Consider the following 11,058-nt stretch of genomic DNA (forward strand, 5'->3'; position numbering starts at 1 on the left):
ATTGTCACTTCGCGTGCCCTTCTCACCTTTTTCACCCCTGACCAGTTTGCATGCCTGGCTTATCAAACCAGAGGCTTCTGTCCAAACGTTACAACAAGAAGTGCAATTCATGAGAAGGTGAACTGATAAAAATGGAATATAGAGCATCACAGTCTCGCCCCTCCTCCGAGAGAGCTTAGTTTCCGGAAGTAAATTTCCCATTCATTTCTCCCATTGACGTTTTGGAAAAATCCGTATCTAAAGAGTTTTAGAGCATGTCTTAGGCTAATCAACTACGGAGTAACTCATAAGCATACAACATATCATTTCGAGTGAAAAAACGAAGAGAAAGGTACAAGACTGTGTACATATTTTCATTTCCGAGCGAAGGAACTCATCCCATAAACCACCGCGCCTCACTGAATAATATATAAGCAATGCACGAACCAGCGCGAAATCATTTCCAACTGGCGACAGCACGCGAACCCTTTCCTCCAAACAGTGATTTTTATATAGTGAATGTGCAGTTAATAGCAGTTATTTTAGAAGTAATCGTGCAAATAATCGTGTTTTGGTATTGAATGTTTTATTTACCATTGTGTATTTTATATCGTGTGTGTGTGTGTGTGAAAGCGGTTAACGTTAGCAACATTGTGCAGTGCTTCGTATCTGACTGCCATTCTGATGCATGGACCGGTGCATGGTCTGCTCTTGGACCACCATATTCAGTTTGCTGTGAATTATTACGCAAAATGTTCATTAAATGTACAAAGAAGTTTTTCTAGGTTAATGATTGATGATATGACTCGTACAGTATGAAGACTACTGTAACCTAGCTAATGTTAACTAGCATTACCAACCTCCCTGCAAAACTCACCACACAACTTTGTAGGTCTTGTCCCTCATGCTGGCCCTTACAAAACCCACAAGCTAACCCTCGGACACACAACAGTCAATAGTGTGACCCGATTTAAAGTGGTTTTCACCCCTTATAAAGGACACTCTTGATTTCGTCCTTGAAACAGTGAAATATTCACGGGGGCATGGACGGTTTGCTAACCATTTTACTGCAGTGTCTAGCTGCTAGCTGGTGGTAGCATCCAGCTTGCATGTGCTATCAGCTAGCTAGCTAGTTCAAAAGTTGAAGTACTTAATGAGATACAGGGCTTTTTATGCCTCCACTAAGTTGATGTTTCCTATAAACAACAATTCATGTTCATAGAAACAACAAGGTCACTAAAACATTATATTAATGTTAGCAGCATTATAATGACATTCTAATGTCTGAAAGGCTAATGATTAGCCTATCAGCTACCTGAAAAGTTAAGTGTTTAAACTAGCACTCAGTGTTTTATTTGATGGTGTATTGGCCCTGACTAAGTTCGTGTGATATATAAACCACAATCCTTGTTGATACAAGTACCAATGTTCGTCTAGAAAGTTTTTATTCACATTAAGATTTTCGCCATAGGCAGTAAAAGACTCCGCCATCTTTGTCAATAATTTTCGCTGATAAAGTTTCAAACTATGATCATAATGGCCTTTCCACCAATCAGAGGCATCACTGTGGGATTGTTCAGGATTGTGGGTAATGAAGTACTTATCCAAGACATCGCTATTAAAAGACATTTTTTTCAAAACAAGGTTAGTGCCCCTTGAATTTTCGCCCTCTATATGACCATATACAATCGCTTAGTACAGCCGTACTGGTTTTGAGTCTACCATGTGCAGTTAAGTTTTTATGGCTTATACCCGAATTGTCAATGGAGAAATTGCATTGAATTCTTACTTCCGGAAACTCCTGTGGGCGGGACTGTGATGCTCTATTGGTCGGTGCTTTCTGATTGAATGCTGTTTCCATGTAAGCTGTAACGTTGCGGCGTACTATGAGTGTCTGACTACCACTGTGGCTTGTAAGGAAGACACGGCCTGGTTTTACTAATGAGAGATTTGTCCAGCCAAAGAAATGGGTTTTGTTCTCCCCAATAGCATTTTGAGCACCGTTTGAGTATCGTAAAGAAATGTGTTTTGTTCTTCCCCTGATAGCATTTTGAGTACCGTTTGAGTATCGTAAAGAAATGTGTTTTGTTCTCCCCCTGATGATAATGTGTTTTGTTCTTCCCCTGATAGCATTTTGAGTACCGTTTGAGTATCGTTCCCTCTTTTCAACTCAGTTTTTAGAGTGTGGTTTTGGCATTTTAGGTGGTCCCAGTATTTAAGTGTGTGTGCGTGTGTGTATGCCTGTGTGTGTGTATGTTAGTGGTCTGTTATTCATGTGATCAATGAAGACACTGCGAGTTGAATCACTTATCTTGGCTCATTGGTTTTGATTAATCGGCATGGATGTGTGTGTGTGTGTGTGGGGTCTTCATTTGTCTGCACAGCATTGAGGTATCTGTAGAGATGGAGCACAAATGATGGAGATGGCACTTACCTCCAGGAACTCAACAGTCAACTCACAGCGTCAGCTCCTCATCTGGGCCCCATAACCAGCTAACTGGGCCCCATAACCAGCTAACCACCCCCCATGCCAGCTCAGCTAACTGGGCCCCATAACCAACTAACCACCCCACATGACAGCTCAGCTAACTGGGCCCCATAACCAGCTAACCACCCCCCATGACAGCTCAGCTGACTGGGCCCCATAATCACTACACCAGCTGAACAATCAATTCCAATAACCACTGCAACCCCCCAACCCCTCCACCTTTCTTCAATTAGCTCTGGTCTCCTCAGCGCAGCTCATCCAGCATCTCCTGGGCTCTGCTGACCCAGGTGCGTCACTGTGTCCACTGAGACATATGCAAAGGGCAGGTCAGCTGATTCACCGGCTATTTGTGGACCCAACGATCTCTACTACGCATGGCTTTAATAACGTGTGGCCCAGGGCTGTGTGTGATTAGCTCAATGCTTCTCCTCCACAGCTCATCTTTGTGTGTCCTGATAGGCTCTTTGTGTTGACAAAGACTCCAGAGATCTCTCATACACGTTTCTATGCTATGATAAAACAATAACTCCTCAGGTCTCTCCCATACGTTTCTATGCTATGATAAAACAATAACTCCTCAGGTTTCTATTCTATGATAAAACAATAACTCCACAGGTCTCTCACACAGGTTTCTATGCTATGATAAAACAACAACTCCACAGGTCTCTCACACAGGTTTCTATGCTATGATAGAACAATAACTCCTGAGGTCTCCATATTTTTCATATTTCATCATTTTAGGGGCAAGGCCACTTGGCCTTCAGTTGGGCATATTTGGTGGGGGGCACAAAGGCCACACGTCAGGGCACCAAGGCCAAAGTTAACTATAGAGTAGGCTACATAAAAATGATATAAGTTATATTTAGCCTATTCACAGCAGCAGCCCTGCATCACGGTATGAAACGGTACAAAACCATGAAACGTGACATATTACATAGAACTGTAAATCATTGAACTGATTTTAATATTTATAGATATCTACACTGTAGGCTATATTTAAAGGTGCTCTAAGCGATGCTGGGTAACGTCAATTCTGTTGACTTTCAAACAAAACAGAGAGCTAGTTCGCTACTTCCTCCCCCTCCCTCCCGTGCAATTGAAACTCTCCTAAACATCTCGTCTGTGATTTGCTGGAAGTTTGTTATGTTTTTATGGGCTAGGTATGCCCAGGTTGTTTTTGTTGCCGTTTTTGGAGCCTGGGCTGTCCACAGAGATTGTGTTTTTTTACAGTGTATTCACAGACACACAGACAGCTACACAGTAAAAACAGAAGTGTTAATTTTACTCTTTAAGAGTTGAATTTAACTCTGTGTCAGATAACATTTGGTCCCACCCTAAATTAGTGTAAAATTTACTCTGTAGCCAGTGTAAGATTTTCATAGTTAATTCTACTCAATATTGTGTAAAAATCAACAATGACCTGTGTAAAAATATTTAACACTGTAGTCGAATTACACTGTTAAGAGTAATGTGATTACACTTTATAGAGTTAATTTAACTACAAATTTACTTTAAAAAAACACACTTTAAAGTGTAATAATATTTACTTTTTATTTCTCTACAGTGTTATTTTTAATGTAAATCTTATGATGTGGTGTTACTGAATTACAATAATGAACTAATATCTAATGAAAAGAGAAAAACAAAAACACAAGATGACAGCACCAGCATTTATTGTAAATATGTGAATTCACATTGCAAACACATTGCCCTCTTGCTTTGTCTATAAAAACAAAAATAATAACACTTAAAAATAAAATACTACACAATGCTTACCAAAGAAAAGACAAGGACTTCCTTGGTCACTTTCGATTTTTTTTTTTTTGCTTGCAAAGAAACATCAACTAACGCACAATTCTTGCACGCAACTCGACAACTCTTGGAGTCTCCTTTGTTTCCCCCAGATCAATGTTATAGATAGTTGTTTGCACAAAAGTGTAAAAGCTGCTCAAGGAAGAACTCTACGACATACCAAAGACACAATGGGCTATAAAGAGTTCGTCAAAAGCTCCCACTGAACCTGTTGCCTTGCATTGAAGCGCATGCTTGTCAATCACAACGAAGTAGGAGTGAATGCTGCTCTGTGTGGATCCCTGGGCGAGAAGGTAGGGCTGAGTACTTTGGGTGATGTTGTCTAGATGCTGCTGCACACTGGTTCCAACCTACAACAAAATAAATTCAACAGAATTGTTTTAGTAACTAATCTCTAATTATAAATCAGATCACCTCAAACTGTGCATGAGATTGAAGTGATAGGAAATATATATTTTAACAACTGCCAAGCATACCTTTTGAAATCTGATGAGCTGATCTATAGCTTGAGATGCAGACATCTTTCCCAGACTCTTTCGACCTTGTGCAGATGGTGGTAGCAGATGTAGCAGCAGCAAGATGGCAGACACGTCACTGTCCCAGCCTACAAATAAGTAAAGAAACATCTGATTAACATTATGCCATAATAGTATTCAATTATCAACTTGCAAAATTACCAAAATGTGTACTGCAGACCTACATAATCTGATGATATGAAGTAAAAAGGTTTGATTCTTACCATCTCAACTTGCGCAGCTGACTCAGCATTGTGCATCAAGTCCAAGAGTTCTGTGGTGGGTACAAGTCCATGGCTCTCCTTTATTACTTTTGCTTTGAAAGTGGTTGGCCACCTCTCTAAGAATTTGTTGGCTGTGGTCTCACCAAACAGAAGTCTGAAATCCTGTTCTATCTGCAATGCAACACACATAGACATGAGTGATGAGTGATAACTGATGCTGCATTGGATATATTAGTGATGCAGTGAACTGAGATGTCGTACCAGTCCTGGTGTGTCCAGAAATCGTGGAAAGACCAATAAGACATCTGATGATTTGTTTTCATCATTGACCATTGCTTGCCGATAAATGAAGGTCGTTTTCATCATCTCATGGACAGTGTCTTCATCAGCAGAGTGTCTCAAAACACTAATAGCTGCTTCCACATCCTCATCAGATGGCACTTTGTCAAAGGTGAAGGGTTGTCGACCATGGCCTGGCCCACCAACTTAAGACAAAATACAATGTCAAAGACTTTCTGCACAATCCACAAATCACCAACATCATTGTTACTGATCAGTAAACATACCTTTTGGAGATTTGCTGACTGAAGCACATCTTTCCTCTGCAGTTTTTGTTTGTATGGTCTTTAATCGCCATGCAAGGTATCCAGAACCACTCTTCGGATCGTAGTAATGCTCCTATGTGATTATAAATACATTACACACAAAAGAGTACTACAACAGTTCAGAGAGTGAATACGTGCATAATGTTGCAATGGCCCTTATACTTACATATCCATGTTGTGAGTATGGGTCTTCCAGATAGGGAAACAAGGCGACTATCCCCTGGGCATAAGTCACTCCGACACTTTTGGGGGGTGATGTCCTAGCATATGAATTCAAAGATAACATCTTTCAATTGATATTGTACAACCCAATTTACATTACTGTTACTGTAAATAATAACAATGTTTCTTTCAGCCCATCTACATATGTAATGCTTACCCATGTGTTTCTGTCATCTCAGCAGCAAGTATGTTAATCATCTGTCTTCTGGTGGCATCTGTCAAAGATTTGTTTTTTCCATACTCTTGCATAATGAGTTCACCACCAGGCTTTGATATTAGAATTTCTTCAATCAACTTTAGGTGGAATAAAATGCAATTTTATTTTAAATTAGTCATTTTAAAACCATATGTAACACTGAAAATAGTTATTTAAAAAACACTTCCCATGATATGATACAACATTCAGACTGGACTTAACAGCAATTTCCACTACCTACCGTTTTTGCCTCATAGTTTATTCGGCATGGCCTTTTAGGATGGCTCCGTTCACCAGCGGCTGCTTCTTCATTAGGGTCACACAGAGAGAAACTCTGAACGACGGTGTCATCAGATGTTACTAAGCATGATGATTGAGAGGCACCTGTTAATTTGTATAAAACATAGAAATATATTACATGAGGCTGTTATTTTTAAGACTATAAATGTTCCAGCCTTTAAACTAAATAAACACATTTCAAAATTGTCTGAATGAGTACCAAGTCCTTCATCGCCTAGAATGATTCGAAAGGTTCCAGGTGATTGCTTCAATACTTCTTCAAAAACCCCTGAGTCAACTTCTGTGTCAGACTGGTCATACACCTTAATGTCTGGCTATCTCTGGTATGTTGAATTTTAGGCACACTGGTTCAAAAAAAAAAAGAAAAAGGGAAATAATTAAATTATGGTGATCCCCATGTTTTTCCTTCTTGCAAGAACCAAAGGTCAAATAACAATTATTTAAGTTGGCCTCATGTATTCACAAAAATGTTTAAACAGTAACAGTTAAAATGGTTAAGCCACGTTAAACAAACCCATCATGCAATCAGTGAACTAAGTTATCGTTTTATAACACTAACATTAACTATGAGACCAATAGTATGCTAACAGTAAAGTTACCAGCATGAAAACGCTAGAATAGAATATTGTTGGGAAACTAACGTTAACGTTAGCGAACAACAGCTAAAATCTTATAATTATAAAGGTTGTGTTGTTAGCGACTGAGCTAACGCTGTTTTAAGCATTTACCATTCTTACCAACTTCATTGATGAAAATATTGCAACACTAACAACATCCACCATAAAGAAAGACAGAAAAGAGTTACTGGATGCTAGCTTGCTTATAGTAAGCTAGCCTACATTCCCTTGTCGTAACACCATGACAAGCACAATCTATCTTCAGACTGCCAACGTAACGTTAGCGGCTTCAAACAAACTGATTAAGTTAACATTAACGTTACCTATGCTTAGCTCTAGAAAACGGACAGTAGGCCTATTTCTTACCTCAATGCGGGGGAAACCTTGGTCTGAACTGATGTGTCGAACATTTGAACTAATGCCCAATTTGCCAGCTGATAACGTTAACGAACTCACTAATTTACAAGGTGGGGAGTTACCGTTACCGCCATATGGAAATCGACGACATAACGATAGAGATGGTTGCTTGCAACTAACACAACAAAAAAAATAGCCTAATGTACATTTGAAAAAAGACCGGTTTGTTGTTCACAACACAGAAATGTTAACATTACTTACCTGACAATATCAGTTGGCTACTCCTTCGCAGTCGTCCTTCAGCCTCGGTAGTTGGCCTACAGCAGCAGAGTGGCGGGTAATCATCATGCTGTAGAGTTGAATTTTTCACTGCATGTCTGCAGAACTTTACTCTTACTTTTAACGCCACTGATAGAGCAACTTTACTCTCCAAAATGTTGAAAATACTCCATCTGGGTTTAAATAACTTTACTCTGAAATATTAACACCCCATTTTTTACTGTGTAGGGTTTGGTTAGGTGATGTTTGCAGTAAGTGACACATAAATGTTTTAGCTTAAAAAACGCTTTAAAAAACCTTTAAAAGCAGGTGTAATCCAAATCGCGGTTAAATGCGTCAATTACAGAACCTTTTAGAGACAGCTGAATCAGTATTCAGTATTCTCAGCTCCCACAACAGGCAGTCTGCGCTTTTTCCTCAGTGCGGCCCGTTTGTACACACCTCGCCATGTTTTTACGTGCATGTTGCGAATCAAATCCACCTGAAGTGGACGCAAAAACTTTAGTACATCTGGCCCACAATGTCTTATTTACTTGTTTTTTAGACACTTGTTTTGTTTGGCTGCAGGGCTCCCTGAATAGATTTTGATCTTAATGGGAATCACCTGGATAAATAAAAGACAACACAAAATTAACAAAAAAGTGGTACAGTGGACTTTTCTGTTTTCTATTTAAGCAGTACTGTACTGTATGTCCATATTCATGGAAAGCAGTGATTCCATTTAAATTAATCAGGAAAAATGAAGAAAGATTATCTCCCTGCAACTTTCACAACCTGATTTTTTTATGTGTACATACTATAATCAGTAACATGCAGTTCCTTAGAGCAACTGAAACACTGTTAGACATTGACCTTTACCTCAATTTATCAACTTTGCCTCTAATCTCCAGCAGATTCCCCTCCCTACTGACCTCTACACCATCCAATGGCATTGTGCACCTTTAAAGCAAATACACATTGTGCACCTTTAAAGCAAATACACATTGTGCACCTTTAAAGCAAATACACATTGTGCACCTTTAAATCAAATACAATGACTTCAAGCCAAGCTCTCTCTTGCCAATGTGCACTTTTGAAGCAAATACAACGACTTCAAGCCAAGCTCTCTCTCGCCAATGTGCACCTGGAGCACCTAGAATTGCACTCTGTAATGTTGTTGTGGCTGGTAGGAGCTTTGCGTCAGTTGTAAACTAATTAGGTAGCCTCTTAACGGGTATGTGGTGTATTGATATGTGATGTGTAATGTGTTTCACCACTAGTTGGCAGTAGTGACGTAGAGTAGAGAGTAGGCCTAACCTGGTAAGAAGTTATGTACTACGATGCAGTCTTCAGTAAACGTTCTGACTGAGCAGTACTCGGTGTGTGTCTCATCAATACATGGTACCAGGATAAAATATCTCGAACCGACGGTAAAGATGAATTACATTCGTCAGCCTGACGAGTTAAAGTTGACTGGTAATGTCAACGAGAACTGGAAGATGTTTAAGCAAAGTTTTGAACTTTATGTGCTTGCTATCGGTCTTCAAGGGAACGACAAAAGGAAGATAGCATTACTGCTAACAGTGGCAGGGCGCGGTGCACTGGATGTGTATAATACATTTGACTTCACAGAAGATGAGAAGGACAAGTTCGACGCAGTTATGGCGAAATTTGAACAGTATTGCACACCGAGAAAGAATGAAACGTACGAGAGGTATGTGTTCAGGAACCGGCTTCAGAAAGAGTCAGAATCTATAGAACAGTATGTCCCAGACCTACGACCACTGTGTGACTCGTTGATAAGGGACCAAATTGTAATTGGAGTCCAAGACAACAAAGTTAGACTAGAGGTCTTAGAGGTCTTTATTGTCCACTACTGTGGAAATTCGTCTTTGGCCCCACCAAACATGTAACACACACAAGCAAGACTACACAACAGGTACAACATAAAGCAGACACAAACAAAGACTACATACAAACTACTACAAAGATACAACAATAACAACATAATGCAAACACACACAAAGACTATACAGCAGATACTACATATAGCAAGCACAAACAAGACTACACAGCAGGTACAACATATAGAAACATGGAAATGTGCAAAAGAAGTTGTCAATAAAATGCAGTAGATAATATAAGTTAATCAGTTCATCATAAAACTCATAAATTATATTGATTTAGCAAATTAATAGATGATGGTATAAAAGATTTCTTAAAAATGTTTCTGCTTGATGTAGGTACTCTATATCTTCTTCCTGAAGGGAGTCTTTCAAAAGTGATGTAGTGGATGTAAAGGATCATGGACTATCTGTAGGGCTTTCCTCTTAGTGTGTGTTGTGTACAGTTCCACCAGCTGCCTCTGGGGGTTCAGTATGATTTTACTGGCCATATTTATAACAAAGTAAGGATGCATTTATTGAAAGAGACAGACTTAAAGCTAGAAAAGGCCATTAAAATTTGCCAAGCATTTGAGAGCGCAAAGGCGCAAATAAAGACTTTCAGTAAGGAAAATGAAACTGTCGAGGTCGACGCAGCGCAGCGACGAAACCGAAGGTAACAACGTACACAAAGAAAAAAGATGCAAGGCCCAGGCAAGAGAACGGGAACTGAGAGATGTGGAATTAGACATGCTAGGTCTGATAAAGAGGGTGCATGTCATAGACACAGATAAAGTGGCAGCACGTGAGAACACAGAGGCTACTACAAGTAGGATCAAAAACACTGACTGGGTGAAAGAATACAAAGATGTGTTCAAAGGCATAGGCCGCCTACCAGGCAAACATAAAATTAGGCTTAAGGATAATGCAGAGCCAGTCATACATCCAGCAAGAACAGTGCCAGTTGTGCTTAAAAAGAGACTGAAGGAAAAATTAGACTCACTAATAGCGGAAGGAGTCATCAAAAAAATTGAGGAACCCACTGAATGGGTGAACTCCTTGGTTATCGTAGAGAAACCTAACGGAGATCTGAGATTGTGCATAGATCCTAAAGATCTAAACAAGGCGATCCGGCGAGAGCACTACAGGCTACCGACAAAATCAGACATAACAAGCACAATGAGTGGAGCATGCTATTTTACGAAATTAGATGCTTCATCTGGGTTCTACCAAATAGTGCTTGATGATGAAAGCTCTAAATTGTGCACATTTAATACACCATTTGGTAGGCATTGCTTTTTAAGATTGCCTTTCGGAATTAGCTCCGCCCCCAAAGTTTTTCATAGAACCGTGCAGCAACTGTTTGACGGAATAGAAGGAGTAGGAGTCTTTATTGATGATGTGGTAGTCTGGGGGAAAACAAAGGAAGAGAACGATGAAAGATTGGACAGGGTTCTCACTCAGGCGCAAAGATCAGGTTTGAAACTAAATAAAAGTAAGTGCCAATTTGGGGTGCAAGAGATTACTTACCTGGGCGAGAAGTTGTCTGTGGCTGGAGTCCAACCAGATCCAGAAAAGGTTAGGGCTGTAGCAGAACTGCCA

General features: G+C 39.8%; 2 long non-coding RNA genes across 2 annotated transcripts; both read right to left on the minus strand.

The window, feature by feature from the left end:
• Positions 1-4,123: 4,123 nt before the first annotated feature.
• On the minus strand, positions 4,124-4,859 carry LOC143122309 (uncharacterized). Its single transcript, XR_012986631.1, has 2 exons — positions 4,756-4,859; positions 4,124-4,629 (listed from the first exon to the last, which is right to left on the minus strand). It is a non-coding gene; the product is annotated as an uncharacterized LOC143122309 (long non-coding RNA).
• A 419-nt stretch (positions 4,860-5,278) lies between these two features.
• LOC143122310 (uncharacterized) lies at positions 5,279-6,099 on the minus strand. The gene is made up of 4 exons (XR_012986632.1): positions 6,003-6,099; positions 5,790-5,883; positions 5,585-5,696; positions 5,279-5,503 (listed from the first exon to the last, which is right to left on the minus strand). It is a non-coding gene; the product is annotated as an uncharacterized LOC143122310 (long non-coding RNA).
• Between the last annotated feature and the right edge of the window lie 4,959 nt (positions 6,100-11,058).

Source organism: Alosa pseudoharengus, unplaced genomic scaffold (genome assembly GCF_046254945.1).
Source record: "Alosa pseudoharengus isolate Yale_2024_CS ecotype anadromous, Long Island Sound unplaced genomic scaffold, YU_APseudo_1.1 YU_APseudo_1.1_scf_14, whole genome shotgun sequence".
In the NCBI taxonomy this organism is placed as follows: domain Eukaryota; kingdom Metazoa; phylum Chordata; class Actinopteri; order Clupeiformes; family Clupeidae; genus Alosa; species Alosa pseudoharengus.